The sequence below is a fragment of the Ambystoma mexicanum genome, chromosome 2p (assembly GCF_040938575.1).
Source record: "Ambystoma mexicanum isolate Mex_15411 chromosome 2p, UKY_AmexF1_1, whole genome shotgun sequence".
Taxonomy (NCBI): domain Eukaryota; kingdom Metazoa; phylum Chordata; class Amphibia; order Caudata; family Ambystomatidae; genus Ambystoma; species Ambystoma mexicanum.
Window position 1 is genome coordinate 811,013,950 of NC_090923.1, and position 24,954 is coordinate 811,038,903.

The 24,954-nt window shown below is 44.8% G+C and overlaps 1 long non-coding RNA gene across 9 annotated transcripts in view; it reads right to left on the reverse strand.

Annotated features, from left to right (window-relative positions):
- The window catches only part of LOC138566816 (uncharacterized), a 355,734-nt gene that overhangs the window by 213,455 nt on the left and 117,325 nt on the right, over positions 1-24,954 (reverse strand). For all 9 annotated transcript variants that reach the window (XR_011302025.1, XR_011302019.1, XR_011302021.1 and 6 more), the window contains exons 2-3: positions 20,345-20,485; positions 5,249-5,376 (exon numbers count right to left, since the gene is read on the reverse strand). This is a non-coding gene — a long non-coding RNA (uncharacterized lncRNA). The remainder of the gene's footprint in view (positions 1-5,248; positions 5,377-20,344; positions 20,486-24,954) is intronic.

Here is a 24,954-nt window from a genome sequence, read left to right on the forward strand (position 1 = left end):
CTTGTTTCATGGCTCACATCCTGGTAAACCCGGTTGGGGGACCAGGATGGTCTTGTGGGGGGTCTGGAGGAGAAAGCGCTGTTAGGGTTCACCCTCAGACTGTGCCCCTACTTCCTGATCGCTTATGGCAATCGAAGTGGACACGTCCGTACCAGGGTGCCTTGAAGCATGTGTCTGCTTAATTAGGTGGAAGGGTAGCTTGGCCGATGTCGAGGGTGTCTCCACTCTTATGTCTGTGTGCCTCAAGGTATGATTCCCCCTTACAAGATGTACGCCACGATAGCAGTGCTCCAAACTGTGTGACTTGACACTTAAAATGGCCACCGAGCGTTCCGTTCCGAAGCTCAAGTAACGTTCTAGTTCCGGTCTGGGAGTCGCATTGGGATGCGCTCGCAAGTCTGCTTCTTTCATTATAAAACAGCCGGAGAAGCAGAGCGCGTAGTCTCGCAACTGCTTGGATGTCACATGCAAGTCCAGTGCACAGGTATTCTTAGGTATTTAGATGTTTTTGGGACAGACTAGAGTTCCAGTCCTTGTTATGGCTTAGAGTTCCTGAGTCCGTGTTCAGTTCAAGCATCCCCTCTGGCATAAAGGATACAGTTCATCGTTTTGCACTTGTTGTTGTAGCGGCTTGGAGTTCCTAAGTCGGTAATTCTCCCGTGACTGGGTTTTATTCTGAAACTGTTTTGTGCTGCAGTAAGACATACAAGGAGATAATCTCCTAAATTCACTATTTGGTTCTGTGAGAATAACAGAACGGAACTGGCACTCTGGATGGTTCTAGCCTGTGTTGATAAATGATTACTGTGCAAACCCCATACAGGTTCCTAAATCCTGAAACTTTGTCACCACTGCAGCTCCTGAGTCGGGGAACCAGAGTACCACTAGGAAAGGGGGCAAAGCCATTAACTCGCTCCTGCACAGTGTTAACAATCTTTTTTCCTGCATGTTCTATTAGGAGTCAGGGGGTTTACATCTTGACAGAGGTGCCTGTTTTTCATGGTTCCCAAGGGTATCTCAAGCATCTGAGATCCGGCACCATCCGGACAGGGGCTTTGCTCCCGTTAGAGGTTGCTGCAATGGTGGTGGAGTAATACTTAGCTTTGGCGTCGGCAATCAGAATCCTATGATTGTCATGTTGGTGAGATCGCCAGGGTTACGGTATTTGCGTACCGTTTCTTTAGAACTCCGGCTGAGCATTTGTTAGAGACAACTTGAGAAGTGTACCAAAAGATGGATGGTTTGATCTTACTGCAACATATGTTTAGAGCGGGCATGACTGTCCTCCAGTTTCATAGCATAGTTGTTATATAATTCTAGGAGGATCAAGGAAACCCCTGTTGTGGGGAAGTCTGTTAAGTCTGCTTGTAGCTCATTGACCGATAAGGTTTTGAATGAGCAGCACTGAGTGAGGGGGCATTTGGCCTGACCTTTGTGGGCTGTGGTCGGGTGATCCACAGTGCGATGGTGGTGTGGTCAAACCAGTCAAGAGGGATAGGGTCTATGCCGGTCATATGGTGGGATGATGCAAAGAATAAGTGTAGGGTGTTGCCTTGTTGAGCGTGGTGGAGCGCACACGTTGCTTAAGGTCCATTGATCCAGTCAGTGTGAAAAGCATTCTTCGAGTGTGGTTGTCAGTGTGAGGCTCAGGGATGATAACCTCTGACAAAGTGAAGTAAGGGCAATTACACAGAGTTGCAGGTAAGTTCCTCTTTAACAAAGAGACCTCGGGTACACATCCAGCCTCCACCAACAGCTACAACATAACTGACACTCGTTCCAGGTTCTACCCTGGAACCCAACATAAGATGCTACACCATCTTCCGAAAAAAAGTAATAAAAGAAACACATGAACCCAAAAATAAAACAAAAACATTGAGTTTAATAACAATAAACTTGGCAAAAGAGAATTGCATAATAATACTTAAACAGAATCACAGAACAGTGAGCTTCATAACTGATATATCAGAACCAACCAATATACCTCACTTAATCTTTTAGGCACACTGGCTCCTTCCTCACCCTTCCAAACCTACTGGTTCACACCCTCTCAGCTTTCCACTATCAACACCTCTCCCACCAACACCACTTTCCAAACCTCTCATATTCACACCACCATCTCCTAAGCCTGCCTCACCATACACATAAATTACACCACTCTAATTGAATGTGTGCACATCCGCACCACTTCCCTCCACTCCTTCAACAATTACAACCCTATTCACATTTCCTATGGAGGCATCTTCCAACTGCACTGCATTTGCTAGAAATTCCAACACCTTTTTAGGCTCTGAGAATGTATAACTCCCTCTGGCTACATGTGTATCTTTTTTGATCCTCACCAATGACCCAATAGACACTTTGATCTTGGGTCACCTCAACTTCCCAAACCTAGCATCATAATTACTTTTATACTTCACTCGTTCTTGCATCAAACCTTTTCCTCACCTGTCCTCCAAACTCTCCTACTTCACACATGTTATTCGAACACCTGCCCCCAACTACAACATTCACCTAAGCTGGGCTGCAACCCTTCGTTTAGTCAATTTGAAGGGTGACACTCCCGTAACACCACTTGGTGCTACCCTGACATCCCAGAACATCCTCCTCATGGAATCCTTCAAACTCACTCTATTCCTTATCACCAGCTCTGCCACACCCACTATCACTCTATTGAGCCGCTCAACCAGCCCATTGGATGGGGCCAATACAACAATGTAAATCATTCTCCTCTTGGTGTAATACGCCATCTCAGAACTTTTGACCTGTAATCCTTTATCACTTATAACCTCAGACGGGTAGCCTTCTCGTCTGAACACTTCGTACATAAACTTAATAACTTCTCTGATAGATGCTCGCTTGACCAACTTCACAACTGGCCATTTAGAAAAATAATCCATCAAAACAACCATATTCTACACTCCATCCCAAGCGTATCATAGAGCACTAAAGCATCCACCCCAAGACTCATCCAGGCACCCTCAGTCGGCGCAATCAGCACAAACTGCTGCTTATGGACCTTCGTGGACTTATCACAATTCTGACACGCCCAACACTCTATTACTTCCCTCTCAGTCATCACATCCATCCCAGGCCACCAGTACCTCTCCCTCAGTTTCCACTTCATGCTCATAATCCTTGGGTGCCCTTCATGAGCCTTACCTACTAACAACTCCCTGAAATGAAACATTCTGGAACCACCACAACTTCTCTGAGAAGCAAATCATCCCCTACCATCAATTCCTCTTTCATCTCCTAAAATTCTTTTCATTCATCTGTCACCACTTTTATCCCTAGTCATCTCTTCCTAGTCCATTCAATAACCTTGTTTAGGGGCACACCTAACGCCAGTCTGCTCTTCCACTCCTCCTTATCTACCACCATATACTGTACTAGAACCTCCTCCTCACGGCATGCAACTATTTCATCATCTTCCCCCCCCCATGCCATCATTTATTTCTTTCAACAGCACTCTCGACAAGTAATCAGCTACACTGTTCAGGACTCCAGTTACATACTCTACGCCAAAATCACACACTTGTACTAGCATACACATTCTTGCAATCCCCTGTATTGTTTTCATCGTCCCTTTCACTGTCAGGACCTCCATCAGTGGCTTGTAGTTTGTCTGGACAGTAAACTGTTGCCCCCACACTAACTTCTTGAAGTATTCAATGCCCCACACACAAGCCAACAACTCCATCTCAATAACTGAAACCCTGCTCTCACACTCCGTCACCGCCCTGTAAGCATCACATAGTTTCCTCTCACCATAACCCCTTCCCTGTGATAGCACAGCCCCCAATCCTTTCACACTACAGTGATGATGCAATCGTCTTCAACTTTGAACCCACCCAGCTTCTTTGCCTCAAAAATCCCTTCCTTGATCAATCATGGGCAATGCTTCTTGACACCCTCCATCCCAATTAAATTCAACCCCTTTTTTCATCAATCTCCACATTGGCTCACTTAAATCTGCGAAACTCTTCACAAACTTGAAATAGAACTCGGCCATCCCAAAAATGACCGAACTGAACCTCTATTCTTAGGAATGGGTGCCTCTCTCACGGCTATCATGGCATTCTCTTTAGGTCTATATTCTTCACCATTCACTGTATGACGAAGATACTCAACTTCTTTTGCCCTAAACATACATGTAGTCTACTCAATAGTCAGCCCTTTGTCCCTCAATCTCCTCAAAATGTCATGCTGCCTCTAATTGTAATATTCGCCTTCATGTCTATAATAGAGTTGGAACTCCATCATACTATACAATATCAGTAATATACATTGTGTCGTTATTCTGGATTATCAGAAAAAATCTTTTGCAATCCTTTCAGGACAGACGTGGGAGAAATTAAATTATAAAGTCAAATTGACAAGAACTGGATGACAAAAGAATAAAAGTGTTGCCATCTTTTCTAGCCACACCAACATATCCTTATTGGGCAGCTGTGAAAAGATGCACATCAATGTATGCACCCTCGTCAACATCCTGCAAGCGGCTGGCCTCACAAGATGGTAATTAAAGTGCAAACTTAAACTTTATAAGTAATGCAGAACTTTTTTATGTGCTATACATTCAACATTGGTTTAACTAATAACTGAAAAACCAAACACTTGACTAGAAAACGCAAATATGGAACAATCTGATCAGAGCAATAGTTAACACTGCACCCAAAACATGTTGTGGGACATAAACGTGGCAACTGTATTTCCTAATGCAATCAAATTCTCACTCCAAGATGCAATTTATGGAAATGACCTGAAGGAAATGGGATGGTGTTTGTGAATACTGTTCTTTCTAAGGTGGTTTAATCTTTCAGTTTGAAGTCGAGTGTTAGTGCATCGGCATTATTGTGCGGATGCGTATACCTAGGTAAATACTCTGCAGTAGTGAAGGAAATGGAAGTTCATAAATGCATGCTCTCATCGGTATTCCTAAATACTTTCCCTACACAAGAGAGAATCAATGTGAATAATGAATGCAGTCCACCTACCCCACTGATATATCCCTTTGTGAAGAAGGCAGAAGAAATGATACAGTACTTCAGAATTGTAATGCAAAAAAACACGTTTCTAGTTCTGCTTTCCAGCCACCTTGGGAAGCCGTGTCAAAAAATGCATAGATTTGCTATGTTTCACTGAACATCAATTCTTATCACAGGTTTATCGATATACGTCTGGGACAATCTAGGAAATCAGTTATGAAACATCAATCCAGAATAGTATTTGTTAACTATCTTACCATTATCTTTACTTATTGTATGGGTATTCTAAATAACAAGACCACCAAAGCGTATGTGACCTTGTTTGTAGAAGGATTCATGAAATACATCAGCTGGATTTGTGACAGTCCAATAATGGCCAGAGGTCCTTGAAGGAAAGACAGGAGAAAACATTCAAAGAAAATTAAATTACTCTTAGCATGTTAAATTAAACTAAGACTTTCCAACTATAGGTTACATGTTAATTGCAGAGAAATCTATGAAGGTCTGACTTTCCTACTCCTATTAGCATTTTCATGACCAAGACACATCCACAAAAGACTTAACTGGAGCACTTGTGTCCACCCTTCATGTTTGAGAAAACCAATACTGACCTCTCCAATCAGCTTGCTATCCTAAGTAATATTTTGCCAACACATTCTATTATTGACAACCTACCTACTAATCGGTCAAGCTTGTATGAGCCACTGTTCCACTATTCACAACTTATTTTTAGTGTTGCTTTTTGGTGTAACCTTAGTGCCACCTATAAGAATAAACTATTGCATTGGTGTACACTTGTGAGGGAGATGGGATGTGAGGGGGGACACAGCTTGTGGGCCATTGCTTGGTTATTTACTGACCCATTTACTGTTTGAAGGCCATGCTAATCCCTATGGCCATTCCCAAAATCTACTCGTCCCTCCACACCCACAAAACACCCCCGCGCGCGGGGATCCATTTGAACTAGCTATCACGCATTAACATCAAACGTTGTATTGTATAAGACAACTGAACAGAATGATGTACCTAATGGTGCTCCATGAGTCTTTAAACGTCTGCCAGCTTTTCACAAACCTGGAGCGTTGCACAATCTGCAGTCTCCACGCCCCGTCGATAACTGCCAGTGCACTGCTTTTACCACCTCACTATGCATTCGCCAAACCCGCACAGCACCTGCAGCACCCCCCCCTCCAGCGCCCCATTGTAGCGCAGACCCTCGGCCATTCAAGGTGGGTGGGACAAATCCGAACCACTGGTCTACACCCAAGTGGCATCTGGCAAAGTTGGTCCGTCTGTTTCGCCCACAGTGTTTGCGCAGTCACCCCTGCAGCACTGACATGAGCCAGCCTACCTTTACAGGCTGTCCTGCTCACAGAGAATCTGCGGCGCAGGGACAAAACAGAAATGCTAGTCTTCTTGGCTGGTACACCCATGTCATGCACAGGCCCTCCAATGCTCGGTCGCCCGTGGGAGGGCAGGCTCTGACAATGGGCGTTAACTAGGAATTTGGGCTAGATGTCCTGCTGTCTCCAGGCCCTCCCAAGCTACCTCGCTCATGCAGTCTACGGCTGCATCTATGCCTAGGCTACTTAATCATCACCATGGCCCAGGGTGAGCTCTGAAGATGGTACTACATCTGGCATTGGCCTCCTCCCTTCTGGCTCGATAAAAAAAACATCTAAATGCGCCATGCTCCTGCATAATGGAGGAGAACAGATATGTTTGCTTTTTTTTCAATTTCTGGCAACAATAATAGGAAAGGAAATTTACATACCTGTAACCATAGTTCTCCACTGGTGGCATCATCCCTGTATTTCCCTATTCACGGTACAAATAGGAAGTCAATTCTCTATTAGTCCTTTGCTAGCATAGTCTAAAGCACATGGCAATCCAGAGGAACATTATTTCCTAGGATATCTGGAACAAACAGATGTCTCATTCACCTTGCATGTTTTTCTCTATGTGTAAAGGTTGGGATATTTGTCAGATAAAGGAGGAACTCCAGCGCTATTTGTGACAGGGAATAAGAAGAGTGTGTTCTCAACATCTGGTGAAGTTGAAAGAAGACTGTAAAAGGCACATCCGTTGAAAGAGCTTATATAGTACTCTCCTGGCTGCAGTGGTGTGCAACGAAGCAGCTACTTCTCAAGAGACAGTGTTTCACAGCAACAGGATGATTCTCTTGCAGTCTTGCAGACACCCCATCCATAAGTCTTCAGCCTTGGGGCAAAATCATGTCAGAGGACTCCTCTGCAATAATTGTATTTCCAACATGCCTCACTTCCAAAACAAATTCCTTTTGTGAATCCACATTGGTGACAAGTATACCCTGTTCAACAACTTTATTTGGCAGCTCCCCGTACTTCAATCAGGCGGGGCCAGATGAATATTATTCCAGCATCATTTCCAGGCCTTCAGCTCAAGTTGTTCTCCTAAAGAGGTGTGGCTGTGGCGGGAGTAGAAAACCCCTCTACCACAGATGCCCTGCCACTTTGCAAACTATCCTAGCACTGAGAATATTAGCCTGCACCACACCTTAGCAAACTGTTCAGTTTGACTTTGACCACATCTAAAAAGCGGCAACTAAGATAGTCCTGTGACTAACATGTCTGTCCCCCTCCCTTAGAATTTATCCCTGTTTCATAGAAGTGCCCTCCATGATAGTATTGTAATTTATTCTGCCTGTCCAACACACTTAGAAATTGCACACTGAGCTAAGACTGTGATTTATTGGTACCACATACTTAGAAAACGTGTTCTTGTTGCACTGTTTCGCACCTAGAGGTGCCCACTGAGATTTGTACTGTGAATTTACGTTGCCTGCCCCACGCACCTATACATTGCACACTGAGTTAACACTGTGACTTATTGGTATCACACACTTAGAAAATGTGTTCTTGTTGCACTGTTCGCACCTTGAGGGTGCCCACAGAGATTTGTACTGTGAATTATTTTACCTTGCCTACCCCACACACCCACATATTGCACGCTGACTTAACACTGTGATTTATAGGTACCACACATTTAGAAAATGTGTTCTTGTTGCACTGTTCGCACCTAGAGGTGCCCACTGAGATTTGTACTGCGAATTTTACCTTACCTGTCCCACAAACTTGGAAATTGCACGCTGAGTTAACACTGTGATTTATTGGTCCCACCCACTTAAAAAATGTGTTCTTGGTGCACTGTTTCACACAGAGAGGGTGCCCACTGAGATTTGTACGAATTTTACCTTGTCTGTCCCACCCACTTGGAAATTCCACGCTGAGTTAACACTGTGATTTATTGGTACCCACACTTAGAAAATGTGTTCTTGTTGCACTGTTTCGCACCTAGAGGTGCCCACTGAGATTTGTACTGTGAATTTTACCTTGTCTGTCCCACCCACTTGGAAGTTGCACGCTGAGTTAACACTGTGATTTATTGGTCCCACACACTTAGAAAAATGTGTTCTTGTTGTACTGTTTCACACAGAGAGGGTGCCCACCGAGATTTGTACTGCAAATTTTACCTTGCCTGCCCCACACACTTGGAAATTGCACGGTGAGTTAACGATGTGATTTGTTGGTACCACGCACTTAGTAAATTGTTCTGGTTGCTTTGATTCACTTACAGAAAATAGTTATCATTGCTTTTATTCACTTCCTCAAATTCCCACTAGGACAGTACTGTAATTTAATTGCCTGTCCCTTACACTTACAATTATTCCTTTTAACTTGATCTGCATCCTAAGTCCCCACTGATATAGTTCTGTAATTTATTTGCCTATCCCACTCACTCAGAGCTTGATCTTGCTAGCCTGATTCACATCCAGAAGATACCCACTGAGTTTTATCTGTAATTTACCAACGTAAAAGTGCACACTATGATATTCTGTGATTTGTTGCCTCTGCCGCTCACTTAGAATTCGTTCCTCTTACATCGATTCTGCTAGAATCATTCCTGTTACCTCCACTGTGACCCGAATTTGCTCCTACTAGACTAACTCACACCTAGAAAGTTACATTGACTCTCACCTAGAAATTCCCCACCAAGCTAGTACTGTAACCTACTTGCCTGCACCGCATACGTGGAATTGCCCATGCTCGTTCAATTCACTTCTCGAAAGTGCCCACCGTGATAGTACTGTGATTTGTTACCTGTGCCACTCTCCTGGAAATTGCTCGTCAGATCGAATCACATCTACAATACTAGTAGAAAGCTGCTTTGTTTCTCATCTCGAAAGTGTCCCATGAGACAGCACTGTGATTTGCTTGCTCTCACTCACTCTGATTATACTGTGATTTATTTGCTTGTCCCGCACTCTTAGGATTTGTTCTTGCTCTTGTTAGATTGAATCACACCTAGAAATCTAATAGAAAGCTACTCTGATTCTCATCTTGAAAGTACCCCCTGAGATGGCACTGTGATTTACTTGCCTACAAAATAATATTGCTCTCACTCGTTTGCCTTACAACTAGAAAGTGACGCCCGAGAAAGTACCGTAATTCACTTGCCTATGTTTTAGGCGCTGCTACTTCATCTAGTCCTCCACCATACTGTTACCCTCTTTGGCCCTCCCACTGCCCTGGTGACCAGAACCTAGACACAGGTTGTACATCTAGAGCCTCCACATCTACTAATAATAGTTCTTCATTACCTAGGTACCACCCTAACCCCCTAGATGGATACCCCAGCTCACCAGAATCACCCACTCTGACCGGTCCCGATCCCCAGTCTCCCCTCACCACACCCCCCCACACATTGCTCACCCCTCGGTGTGCATGCATGCGCTCTAGCACCCACCTTCACGATCCCCTTTATTCCCCCTGATCACAACCCACGACCCCTCCCCTCGTACATCAATACACCCTGACGCTACCCACCCACTCTCCTATCATCACCCGACATCCAACTCTAAAATCAGAGGTGCACTCTGGCATGCCAAACACCTGCCTCCTAAAGCACTTATTTTTCATCCCCATCCCACCCTAACACATCGACTTCCACCCTCCCTCTGACATCATTTGAGAACACTGTGATACCCCCACCCATACACCACACCTCTTATCGAATTCCCAAGCCAGGGGAGCCCTCTTGCGCTCCATACAGCGCAAATCCACCTCTTCTTCCTCTCCATCCTTGCACCCTCCAAGGAACTCCCCTCCCTTCCTTCCGACCTCCCTTGCCGCCCAGTCCCTCCCTCTTACCCCACCGGGGGAACTCACCACCCTCCCACCCATTCTCCCTTGCCTCCCTCTCCCTCCCTATTAACCCCTACTCGACCCCCACCAACAAACCACCCCCTTCATATCCCTTCCCCTCTCTGAAAGCAGCTCGTCTTGCCCTTGCTTGAACGGTTGCTTCAGCTCCCTCCTCCTCTGTCCTCCCCACCCTCTCTCACACCCCTATAGCACCAAAACCCACGAAATGCAGAAAACCTGACTGGTCCTCTCCCTCAACCCTCTACTCCTCACTACTTCTGCCAACCCAACCTCCCAGTCTCTCCATCCCCCACACCCCCACACACTCCCTTCTCCCCTCGCCCAGTTTCAACCCCCTCTCTTGACCTCTAACCATGTACACCAGAACCCCCAGCGCCCTCCAGACTCACTCCAAAATCTACCCGCCAAAACCCTGACACACCAACTGATCCATTCATCACCCTCCCATCCCCCCTCGACACCCCCGGCCTCCCACATATCCACCTCCGCCCGCCTACTCTTCCCAGCCAGCATCGATGTAAACAACTGATCTTCTCTCAAACTCCACAGGCACCCTGCACCTCCCGTACCCCACCCACCCTAAATGTTCCACCCTCACCCACCTCCCTACCAAGCACCCACAGCGCTCCTCGTGCTCAGTTGACCTCCACAAACACCACATCCCCTCACAAAGTCCCCTGCATCCTTTTTAATGCCCGCTCCGTAGCTAGAAACAGACACAGCATCTTTGACCTCCTTTCCTCTGACAAGCCCGACCTCGTCTTTACCACCGAAACCTGGTTCTCTGACTAATCTGCCCTTCAACCCGGCTACTAGCTCATCGCCCACAATAGACCCTCCAGAGGAGGCGGAGTGGCAGTGCTCTTCAATTCTCACTTCTCCGTCTCACTCGTCAAATCCCATACATGCATTCCCACCTGTGAATCCCTTCTAGTTAAACTCTCGCTACCTCCGACCTTTCTCCCACAGCTTCTTACTCATCTACAGACACCCTGGTTATGACAGACATTTCGCCAACAACCTCTGTGATTCAATAGCTACCATCCAAGTAAATCACCCATCTCTCACACTCCTAGGAGACTTCAATATCTGGTTCGATATTCCCAACAACCCCATGATTCATATGCTGTTTGACAGGCTTGCGCTCAACCTCTCCCATCATACGACTGGTCCAACCCACTCAGAGGGGCACACCATTGATGCAATTTTCAGCTCCCATGACCTGATCTATATATCCCGTCCCAAACCACTCGTCTGGACCGACCACTATGTCATCCCCTTCTCTATCCACACCCTGCCTCTCCTCCTACAGCTCCACCGGCACCCCACTGGGATCTCAAATGCTGAAACAAAGTCAAGATCCTTCTCGACCTAGCCAAAGCCCTACTTATTCGTCCCCCTGCAACGCCCCGTCTGAAAGACTCACTAATTCCACTCAACCCCATGCGCCCTGATTCCTCGCGCAATGGACCTTCCCACAAATGGTTCACGCCCACCTGAAAAACACCCCAAAAAAAATATCTCTCTTGAACGCAAATGGTGATCATCTAAAACCGTTCTCAGCAGATCCGTGTTCGCCCTGCACCACTGTAACTACAAAGCTGAAATCCAAAAGGCCAAAAATGCCTATTACAATAAACAAATTCTGAACTGGCGCAACCGCAGCAAAGAACTCCACATGATCATATCAGAATTCTTCAAACCCACTTGCACGTCTACCCAATCCACCCCATCTCAATCTCTGTGACTCTCTCTCCCTACACTTCTACACCACCGATCTCGACAGCATGACTTCCCTCAACACCAAACTGTCCTTCCTCTCCCCCCTCCAACCCCTGATCCCCCCTGTCCCCTCTGCCCCAATGCCCAATTCCCCTCCCTTCAACTCTTTCAAACCCATCTCCAGAGACAAGTTCCTTGAACTACCATCTGCCAGCAAACCGTCCGGGTCGCCCCTCGACCCCTGCCCCACTTCTGTCCTGAAAGAAATATTCTCGTCCACCTGCGCAGGAGAACATGCAAGAGCCATACTAAATGACTCCCTCACCACTGGCATCTTCTCTGATGCCTTCAAAATATCGCATGTCAAGGCACTTCTTAAAAAAACATCCCTCAACCCCCTTGACCCCAAAAACTACAGACCAATCTCCAACACCAGATTTCTTGCAAAACTCATCGACCGAACAGCATACTCCCAGCTCAACACCTTTGTAGAATCCAACGGTCTCCTTGACTCTGCACAATCAGACTTCAGACCACGACATGGAACGGAAAGCACTCTGACCTCGGTCTGGGATGATCTCAAGGTCACTGCAGACTCTGAAGGATGTGCTGCACTAATTCTCCTCGATCTCTCTGCAACCTTTGACACGGTTAACCACTCAATCCTCCTTGACCGCCTCCACTGCCTTGGAATCCGTGGCACGACTCTCAAGTGGATCGCCTCCTTCCTCAGCAACAGGAAACAAATAACCCTCCTCTCCCCTTTTTCATCAGCTGCTCATGTCTATCTGCTCTCCTGTTCATCCTCTATATAACCACCCTTCCTGGAATCATCCGCGCACACAACATCTCGTGCTACAACTACGCTGACGATACCCAAATCATCCTAACAATCCCCAAATCAGGCACCAACCCCCCCACCCCAACCTTGAAGCCTGTCTTCGCGATATTGATCAATGGATGACAACAAACCACCTCCTCTTGAACCCGGCTAAAACTGAAATCATGGTGTGCAGCAACACTGCCCTCCTACCTCATCCGCTCCCATGGCCCCCGTCCCTCGGCCCCCCTTCCCTCCTCCGACACAGTAAAAAACCTAGGCTGCACTATGGACTCTGGCCTAATCCTCTCCGGTCAGATCAACAACGTGTCAAAATCCTGTCTCTACCACCTCAAACTTCTCAGACTCATCTTTCCCTACCTCTCCTTCCCGAAAAGACTTACCACAGTTATGTCTATTGTGATGTCGAGACTGGACTATGCTAACTCCCTATACCTAGGAGCCCCGGCATACCAACTCAACAAACTCCAAAGAGCCCAAAACGCTGGCGCAAAATTCCTCCTTGCCCTGGGTCCTGGAGACCACATCTCACCAGCTCTCCGAACCCTCGACTGGCTCCCTGTCGGACGAAGGGCCACCTTCAAGACCTTATACATCACTCACCGTGCAAAGCACAGGACTGGCCCACTATACCTACAAGAAAAGATAAAACCATACCTCCTATTTCGCACCCTATCAAGCACTGCCCTCCTTTTAGTAATTCCAACCTCTAACTCTGTCAGGATCGGAGGGTCCGCCTTCTTAACCTTCGCCCCAACTCTGTGGAACTCGCTTCCCCCACATATTCGAAACACCCAAGACTATATGACGTTCCGCAAAGCCCTAAAGAGGTGGCTCTTTCCTTAATACCAGCTATGACCATCTGAAGCGACGGAACCAAGCAACTGATGACTAATTGCTCAATGTGATCCAGAGCAATGTCACAACTGTATACGGCTATTGACTCGCTACAAGTGACCCATGCCTTAAATCCGGAATATCTATCTCCTTAGATCATAACTCAACTCAAACACTCCCCTCCACATATCACTATGCTTACTCTCTGCTCTAGACCATCACACAATTAGAATGCAGCTACACCCCTCGATCAATTCGGCCTAGCTGGTCACATATGAACACTACCCCATGGACACCTCATCATTCTAATAAAACGCAGCTATATCCCATGACAAACCGGCCTAGCTGCTCATATAAGCGTCCTTCAAGGCCTAACACAGCCAGAACCAGTCTGGATGTCCACCTGTCTGACTGCACACATTCAACTGATATAAAAACCACCACACGTAATGCTAGCATGCATCTACCGTCAGGCAATTACATCAGCTGCACAAATATCTGGTGCACCCATGTACCCTACTACACCTTCCTCTCTCAACTGACCTCGACTACAGTCCCCGAGGTCCTCGAGGGTGTTCAAACTACTAGTGCTTTGAGGTCATATCAATGATATATAGAGCACTATATAAATGCCAAATAACATAACATAAGTCAGGTGGCTCTTCCTGTGTCAGGCCTGGCGTTCTAGATACAGACACTATTCGTCTTCGTACTTGAGGATGAAGCGCCATGTACTCCGTGAACTGCAGTTGACTTGCATCTCGTGACCTAGAAACAATCCCATTAAAAACACAGAAGCTAATGCCTTGTTTGAGGAATGCGTAATAGCTAAACTGTGATGAGGGGGAACACTTAACTCAGCTGATGCATGTTTAGGAGGGATGAATGATGGTGTGATGTTGGACAGGTAAGCATGGCTTTCAACCAGTTACCATTTGATTTCAGACCTTAGGTACAAAGATTTTGCATGTGGCTGTTAAGGAGTGTAGTTATTTGGGAAGTTAGCTGAGGACACTTGGAAACTACCAAGTCAGAGACTAACACATCCAGCCAGGGCTCTTCTGCTTTGTCGTCATCTTCTAGTCGAAATAGATAGGCCTCTTTCAAAAGAAATCCCATTATTATACTAGTCAGACATTTCAACGTTTGCTACCTATCAGCCGCAGAAAGTTCAGAAATCCATGTGTTGCTCTCGAGGTCCACAAAGATGATGTTGTCAAACCAGAGGCACACTGCCTTTGCCATTAACCCAGGCCTGACACCCTTAACCCCCCTTCCACACACAACATCCCACTGAAAGAAGGAATTGACTACTCACAAATGCCTTAAACGTTCAAAACATCAGCAAATGAGTGGTGGACATCTTCAAAGAAGGTAATTCTTTGGAATTTCAAATATGCTGCTCTTGACTACTGTCTCATGTGCAGCAACGTTCAGAGAAAATAAATCAAATACTGCAAAAGAAAGTTATCAGGCGGGCACCCAAGAAAACACAAGCCAGCGTATCCAAGATATTTTCTTATCAGAAAAAAGCAAATGTGGCAACGGGCCATTCTGGGTTTAAGAATTGTAAACACAGCTATCAAAAATAAAATAAAAGCAAGATGATGAAATTATGGTATCCGGTAATAAAATCGCAGCAAAAATGTCACCGGTAAAAACAATCACGGCAAAAATCTCTGGTTTGACCCAGTAAAGGTGTACCCCATTGTACCATTTAAGGGGAGCAGTGGTTGTGGGGGTGTCCCCCGCTCTCCTTAAATGGTACAATGGGTACGGTGGTTTGCAGGGGTGTCCCCCGCATCCTTTACATGATTGTCGCGGCAAAACCACAGCATTTTTGCTGCAATATTTTGCATAGACGGCCATTTTTGCCGCAATTTTAACACATGGAACCAAAATTATATTCTGTATCTTTAATTCCAGCAATCAAAAAGAACAATCTCCTTATGTATACTTGATCTGCCGAATGCATATTTGCATCTATGAACCTACAAATAGCAACAAAAGGTATCAAGGTTCCATTTTAAAATGGTGACCTTAAGATCAGCACCAAGTACAGTACACAAGGCAGAACAACTAACAGAGCAATCCTATATTCAGGTGGCTTACAAAAGTAGGGTGGTGGAACAGAGCTAAAATATCAACTTGCTGGTGAGGAGAAAGCGGGTACAAGGCATACTATTATTGCAGATATTTAGCATACAAAATAAGGTAGTTTTAATATAAACATTAGTTAACAATTATGGGAGGCTAAAGTGGAGTAAAGTGGAGTAAAGCTAATGTAGGTCATGTGAGTTCTTTCCAGAGATAGGAAGTGCTCCTTTTAGCAGCATACTCATAAAGACCTGAATGGTGTGTATATTCCTGGAACCAATGGCAGCATATTGAAGAAGGCAAGAAGATTGGGGGGGGATATATATATATCTATATATATTTGTGTGAACAAGCACCCAGTCACGGTGTGAAACGCATTGCTTTGTTTCATCTTTGTGGTCAATGGACAATGTTACTAAATAAAGCTTTATATGGACTTTGTATTGTGGTCCTGTGCTTTAATTTTTGCTATGCAGTGGAGTGCGATCCCATCACCTTTGGTGCTGTTTGGTGGCGATACAGATATATCAATACTAGGATAATTTGTTGGTTTGTTCATCAGCCAGGGAAAATGATGCAGCAGCAGATCTACACAGGCTTCATCCATTACCCATCCTAGGCCATACAATCAAGCTGTGAAAATCATCCCTGAACCCGTTACACAAAAACTGTTTATGGTGCTCCAATTCGATGCAGTGGAAGAAAGGGTTCAGTATATTATCCATGGTTCGGGCTGCACTGCCGTTTTCCTGCGTTCCAGCAATTCAGTTCTGTAAGATACATGTAAGAACCCCAACCCCAAAGGGAGCTGGAGGCCCATGTTGGCAGGTCAAATGAGATTCGGATACAAAAGCAATGAAAACTAGCCAAATGAGGAAAGTGTAGGACATGAAAAAACGGGAATGTCCTCTGACAGCCAACAGGAGACCGTAAAAATGGATGCTTCTTTATCAGTAGGAGGAGATCCTCTCCATCACGATAAAGTGCAAGGTCTGTGGACAGCTCAAGAGTCAGAAATGCATATCAATCTGCTGGAGTTGAAAGAAAGATTAAGTGGGCCTGCAAGTTTTTCTTGCCAACATCATCAGGCAAGACTGTTAGAATATATTGCATATGGAAACAGAGACAAACAGAACCCCTTCAATTATCACTTGAAGCTGGAGTGTTGTGGAAATAGGTATGCAAAAAATCTGATTCAGGTTTTGGGCATTCATTATCCAGAAATGAAAAATGTGAACACTGATTCTCTGAGCAGAGACTAAGATAAGATTGACCAGGAAGCTGTGGTATATAGATCGCCTGAAATGACCTTCTGTTGGCTTACCTTTTGTATCTTCTGGCACAAAAACCAAGCAAGAGTCTCCAACTCATTCCTGTGTCACTCAGTCTATCCATTCGGAAATCTAGAAATTATCCCAACTCAATCTTGACCAAGACTATATGGGCATCATATCTCGAGGCAGAGCTGTTTCAAGTAGGTCGACCAGGCAAAACATGGAGGAGGTGTTGCCAATGGTATATTAGATACAATTCCCTCATATCCACTGTCAGCCTAAGGAAGAATTGCCGAAGTTAGCACAATTTAGTCCTTATAACCAATCAGAGTTGCTCTTTCTGCAATTCCACCATAAAGGATAACACTCATTTCACTATTTCGATCTTGAAGCTCCTCTTTAAAACAGATGGTCTATATGTTTCTTCGTGTCCATAGACCTGTATATGCATACACATTCCGTCTTGTCTGGTCACAGCAAACAGTCCAACTTTCGAACAAATTCACTTTTGCAACCTCATGCTTTTGTCCAGTAACATTTCTTTCGTATGTGCTCTTGCATCTGCAAGAGTGTCAGATATTCAGGCTTTTCATTTCAACATAAATTCCATAGAGCCGGGTTTATTTTTTATTAAAAACATGTATAAAGTGCAAACCTTATCACATGCTATTGACAGAGCGCTGGACAAGGCAAGTTTTAAAACTGTTCAATATTATAGTTCCGGGCAGTACAATCCGCCACCAGGGACAAAGGTACATAAATACAATTATTCTAAATAACCACTGGCCAGTGGAGTAACTTTGCTGAAAATGTTGGGGGGGACATGACATCTGAAGAAAAGGTGCCCCAGCCAAATGAATGGGGACAAAATGGTGTGCCATGAAAATTGGGGGGACAAACACCCCTGCCCCCCCCCCTAAAATTACGCCCATGCCACTGGCAGCAGTAATGACAGAACAACAACAGATTACTTTGGACAGAAAGATTTTAAATGGACATCAAAATACCACACATTCTAACACAGTTTATGTGCACAATGATAAACGAGCAGTGAAGTTGCTTATTTATTAGAGGAAAGAGACATAGGCCAAACATTAACCAACCAACCAATAACCGGCTGGATAGCTGAACGCGGCGTTGTGTTACTTAAAGGCCAGATTCCCATCAAATCAGAGTTACTGTTCCTGTCAAGAAACGGGACAAAATGCAAGCTGTTTGCAAATACTTCTCTCCAAGAAACCTGAAAAAGAGGCTATATGGTGATGAAATATGCATACCAAAAGTAAAAATGAATGCCTTATTATGATGGGGTGGGCATTTTAGCAAAAAAGGAGAAACGGGAACAGGCTGAAGGAAAGCGTAATTTTTTTATACAAATGTAGACATTTCTGAGACTTTGAGGTGTGGGTAGGATCAGCCGTCGCAGTGCTCAGAAAGGTGGGTTTGCCCGCCTTATATAGCCAGCCCTCTGTCTATTCTCACTGGCTGCCATAAAGGGTCAGGTGATAATTAGGCAAGAATGGCTGGGATGGCAAGCAGGACCTTCCAGTAACAGCCTGCTTGGAATGAGTTCATGAATCCTATTGAAGTATGGGCCTGTTAACCCAGGCTGGTGGTGCCATTACCGGCTGTTACAGCTCACAAACATGGACATGATCACCATATAAGTAGCAAAGCAAGCTTTTTCAAAAATAGAGAGACCCCTGTCCTCTTCTCAGTTCCACAGTGGTCAGGATGGGGAGAAAGACGAGCCGGAAGCAGCTGCCAAGAAAGGAAACAGCGAAGTACTGCAGGGGGAGCAGGATAAGGTGGAGGGTACCTTGGTAACACTTGATCTACCGACTAATAAAGTCAATGCGCCAAGTTTTCTGATTGGTAGGGATGCACCCCAAAGTGCTCATGTCTAAAACAGATTGAGCATAGGGACGACTCTTAACTCATCCATTTGTAGAAAATTATTTTGTTAAGTCTTAAATGAAACACATGTAGGTAATCATCATACATTGTACTTAAGCTTAATATCTAACATGGTTAGTTACCAAAAGGTCAATTGAACAAAATCCAAAATTGTCACCTTGAATTATGACCACTAAACTGGCTCAATCCCAGCCTCCAACTGCCCAAGGAAGGTCACTGACGTGCATAAGTGTTGTTATATATACAAAAAATATGGGAAGTTTTCACTCAAGCCAGTGATAACCTTCTACCAGCAGAAGGTGGTCCCAGCTCTCATATACAGAGCTGAAAATGCCTTGGGATGCCCAGTAGAATTCTGGTCAACCCTAGAACAGATATTCTGGGTGAAAAGTTTACATCTACCGAACAACATCTCAACAGCCTGCCTACGATATGGTTAGGCTTGATCTCTATCAAAGCCCGGATCACCTGGAACACTCTTGCTCTATTTAGGAAAACCATTCTGACAGAGGTTGCCCCGCAATTCAGAAACCTGAGTAAACCTGGCAGCGGCAGCCCTGACTGTCTACTATCTCTTTGGTCTAAAAGATGTGAAGAGTTGCTGATCATGTATGAAACTAACATCAAAACTATTCAGGACAATCAAGATCTGGTGAATAAAAAGATCTGGGAAACAGACTGGATCCTGACTAGCGAAGACCGAAGGACGGCCAAAACAACGAAGAACGCCCCGAGCGAAGCCAGAGCATTCAATAAACTACAAAATGATGTAGTATTATTCTCGGACATCAGGAAAAGGGCTACATACATGCGATTTCGTCTAAACTTGATCAGAATCAAAGACCGAACAAAGAACTGGGCTGGAAGGGATAAGACGAATACCGTATGCAGATTCTGTAAGGCCTGTGACAAAACGACTAAGCATCTTGTATTATTCTGCCCCTTCTTTGGAACTCAAAGAACGAAACGCTTTGGCCAATTGTTGAAAGATCAGTTAACGAGGAACTCTGAAGAATGGTGGCAGCTGATGTTCACGGGTGTGAACACAAAATTGACAATGCGCTAACCTTGTTTCGGGATGAGATTGAAGAGAGCCTTGAGACATCAGCTAATGAAGTACAAGGATGAATGTATGGTGCGCAGTCATCTATTTGATCACATGCTGCACATCCATCATTCTCCGACGAGGTTACCTTGGCAACGGAGAAAAGTGTCTTGTAAAATGGATGGAATTTCCATCTTCTGTATGTAACTGATATGGAGACAGCTGACTTGTTGCTTTAAAGGCTTGCACAAGCCAATAAAATACAATTTAAAAAAAGAACATAAGGGTCGTTATTTCTTCATTTCAACAATATCTCAAGCCTTTCCTGGTAAACAAACATAAACCATTGGTGACTATTTCTGTTAGGGCTTGAAATACACAAATACAGTGCTGAATAAAGTGAGAGGCAATCTTACCTTTTTCTTGTGTGGAAATGATCCCACTATTGGATAGATCCATGTGGACACCAAACGAATAATTTCAATCTCTGCAAAATACACTCTAGCCTGAGCCATCATGTTGCGCTCAAATGAGGTTCTCTGAAGCAAACGGTTCCCCTATAGAAAGAGGAGGTAGAAAAAAATGCAATTGCTTAGTCAAAATGCAAGAAAGGCACACTTTTACCAGATAGTTTGTTGCGTTAGGCAACAACCTTTGACACTTTTCGGGAGTCAAGAATATATCTCCATTTTATGAGTAAAAGGCCCTCTTGCAAGATTATTTTGAAGGTCATCAGATAATTTATATACATTTTCCTGGTAAAACTTCCTTTTTATGCAAACCATTGTTCTTGGTTTTATCCGTCTCCATAAAACATACGACAGGTTGTGCAAAAAGCAGCATTCAATTATTAACCCCATATTCTGACTGTCCCCAGCATTAGCACACATCGGAACAGTCACCTATGGTTACCTGCATCACAGAGGAACATCGCGACTAGAGCAGTAAAAGGCAACCTGGGGTGCAAGGAAAAAGGGATAATATTGTCACAAGGAAAGGACTTTCACTGAGTCTTCTAGAGGGCAGTGGCTTGGGGTGTAAGCAATCAGTAGCCAGAGAAATGGGGTGTTAGACTTTGGCTATTCCTTATGATAGGTTAAAAGAAATCTAAAAAGTTCTACCATAGGATCTACAAACACTGAGACCCGATTACTGTAGAGAAAACAAAAAAGCATGTGCCTGCTCCCACTGGACACCGGCATGGGATACACCTATATGCCGTAAAAACGTTATCCAGTACCCCATCAACCGACATCTCCATTAACGGTAATAGCAAAACTCTGGCTACGAAAATGGCAGATGACAACGTTTGCGAGCCACATAGAGCAAATAGGCCAGGAACCTTGGTTTTCTGGCCTGTGTTCTTGATTGTCCTCCCCAGACAAATGATATTGGGTCTACCGGAATTGTTGATTATCCGGTACCATTAGGGTCCCATGGGTGCCGGATAATTGACCTTTTCCTGTAAAAAGCTAATGTAATCTTTGTAGACTAGTAGACAACTTTGAAAACACCAGCTCAAGTTGTGAAAGGCTTTAGAGTTGCGAAAGGTTCTGCACAGTCGTGCCGGAAAATAAACAATATAGCAGAACGTTCCTACCTTTAACTATAGCACGTATGCAAGCCACATAATATTTAAAACAAGTGTTGTGAAGAAGTGGTGTTGTGCGCATTAAGGCTCAGTTTCTAGTGTGTTTTACATTTGTATTAGAGAATTAGTTCATTTGGCCTGAGAGTTCGTGTCTTAACATTGTGAGCATTAGCAAGAGTTACAGATTGTGACCTTTGCACTGAGTGTTTGTTCTTAACGTTGGACATTGACAACGTTTGTATTTTTCAACTTATTATAGGTGTGCATAGAAGAGTTGATGTCGTGTTGGTCCAAAAATCAATCAAAATCCAAGTTTCAATACATTTTATTGGATGTCCTGAAAATATGATGCTGCGATGATAAATTGCATGCACTTAGATTTAATCAGATAGTAGTTACACAATCAAATGATAAATCAGCAATAAAAACAGAACTGGAATGATCTTTCAAACAGACAAAAAGAATCTTTCATTTTAAACTCCATTGGCTGCAGGAAAAAGTATGGATGGTATTCAGTCCTGCGGTGGCCCCTTTATCTACAGGGAAATAAAATTGGGATACGAAAAAATACACATACTGGAAAAAAAACAGTTCTCAACTCCAGTGCTGAAAAATTAAACTTGAAGCAGGCACCAAGAGCCTGCTAAGTGGGAGCTAATATGAAAGAAACATTGGTGGTATTGTAGCAAAGACACAAGGCCCCATTTCATTTAGAGCGAAGCAGGAAATGGAGCTGTAAAAGCCGCCATTTTCTGCCCTGCCTCTTTTACAAGCAGTGATGGGGTGGAGGCGGGGCACTGAGCAGAGATAAGTGCTCCGCCGTGTTATCCTCCTCTGTCTCGGCAGTGCATTTGCATCTCCATGAGATTTTCATGTAGGCCTAAAACAAAGGATTCCAATGGAATGCACCCATCTGTTCGAAACCAGGCGTATTCCATAGGAATCCGTTAGTGAACGCTGTCTGCAAAGCAAAATGTGCGGACTGTATTTATTTTTTCATGAGACAGAGAGAAAAATGGAAGAATAAAAGCGAGAGTGCCTTGATTTTACTCTTTCCCTTTCCCTTTGCTTCCTTTCATATATGAGGCTGTACGTTTGAAATACAGGACGTGCACACCTTCTCCAACACAGTCTAAAATTGTTCACATGTACAATAGGCTTAAAATTCCAATGCTCCAACCAGCTTCGAATTTTTCCAAACACAATGGGCCTCATTAGGACCCTGGCGGAGAGGGTGTTACGCCAGCGTAGTGCATGGCGTACCTCTCCGCCATACTACGAGTTCCCGTAGCGCCATGGAGGTTTTCTCCGCCTGGTTTTACCAGCCGGAGAAAACCATGGCGCTACGGGACCTCGTTGTTAATTACGCCACCGTATTTTACGGTGGCGTAATTAACTCCTTCCCCACTCCCATTATACCCTATGGGGCGAAAATGGGAATGGGGAAGGGCAGAATGGGGATTGGGGATTTACCGCTCCGCCGAGGTCGGAATGGGGCGGTAAATCCGCCAACCCCCATGGCGCTATCGGCGGCTTTCCGCCATGCTTCGCGGTGCATTTAGCACCGCGAAGTCCGCCTGGGTCGTAATGAGGCCCAATGTTAGTATGCATCTTTCTGGCATCCACACCCAACCAAATGACCTGCAGTGATGGCAATGCCCTGCCCAATTAAAGAAAGGCACACCACACCAGTGTGTTGAAACTAAAACAAAGTCTGAGGCAGGTTCTGTGCTAGGGTCATATAGTATGTTAACCAGAGATACTTGCGTCTGCTCGACTGCATATGAAGGAACCAATACAGAAATGTTTACAAACCTAACATGATGCCATGTCCAATTGTATCGTAGTGTGCCTCAACCTCAACAGTGCCCTGCTGGCTTGCATACAACATGGCAGATAAAGAAATACGTTATCACTGTTAGAATGGTGGAATATCGACTTTTACTCGAGTGTGCCTTTGGCTGGATAAATGGGTACCAATCATTTGACCTAAAACATCCATATCGTAGTGTGCCTCAACCTCAACAGTGCCTTGCTGGCTTGCAAACAACATGGCAGATAAAGAAATACGTTATCACTGTTAGAATGGTGGAATATCCACTTTCACCGGAGTGTGCCTTTGGCTGGATAAATGGGTACCAATCATTTGACCTAAAACATCCAAAGTCTCGGGAGGATAGCTCAGCGACAACGTGCTCGCCTTGGAAGCAAGACAACATGGAGCCACACAGGTTTGATCCCAGGGTCCGCGCTTAGAAACCTCTAGGTATTAAGCGCGTTATTAATAACCTATCATATCATATCAAAGATTGAATTTCTTCTGCCCATATCCTCAGTTTTTCAAGGTTCTGAACCATTGTCTCCCAAAGATGTACATGAGTGGTGGTAAAGGCACGTTTTCTTCTGACACTATCGATGTGGTTACCTTGATAGTCCCAGGCTCAACGTTGGCAATAATGTATCTAGCTTCACATCAAAATTGTTTAGGTTCAGCAGCTTCAGGTACTTGAGCTCCCACATTCTACTTTGTGCTATTCGAGAAGATGCCTTTTAGTAGCACCACTGAAAGGTCCTGTAGTGTGAGTCCACCCTGTGCAAAGTGATGGCGAACTGGGGTTTGTTTTGCAGTTCAGTGTTACAATGGCCACTGTGCCTTTTCACAGCTGGGAATCAGCAGTTCTTCAAAAGCTGGAGCAAATCCATAACAAAATCCAATCAGGAGGCTTCTTTCAAAGATGAGCGGAAAGCAATTGGATGTTTTAAGAGTGGCCCGGAGATGCTGATATTAAATAAATAGCGGTGAAGACAAAGGGGGAAGCAGGAGTTGCCGGAGCATACAGAACCGAGAGAGAGGGAGAGACAAGCGCCTACACTGCAGTGGAGCAGCACAAACCAGGTGCGCGTGTGCAGATTCACAGAAAAGGAGTGATGAAGATCCTGGGGCCACTTGGTAGATTGACCAAGCCACTGTTCTGAGAGTCAGAGGGGGTGGAAGGACTAAGGGTCCCTAGATTACTAGAATCTACTTTTGGGAGGGAGAAGGACACTCTCTGACTTCCTTAAAAGTGAGATGGGCACTATATTCCTGACAGTAGAGAGTGAAAAGAGAGTGATATACCTAACTGAGAATAAGATAAGCCTAATATCCGGCATGTACAGTGAAGAGAGCACAATATCGCTTACTGGAAGTGAAAAGGGTACTGTATCACTTACAAGAAGTTAGTGTGCCACATATCACTTAGGGAGGGCTGGACACAACATACCTGAAGAAGGAAGAAGTGGGACAGTCACTGTCAGCTTGGCTAAGATAACAAATAAGGAGCCGGGTGCTATACCACTGTGAACCTGAACCAGGGTCCAGAAGCAGCTAGGCGCTGTACCCATGTGACTGATTTTGGCCCAGGAAGTCACTGAGTGCTATATCCCCGAGAATGG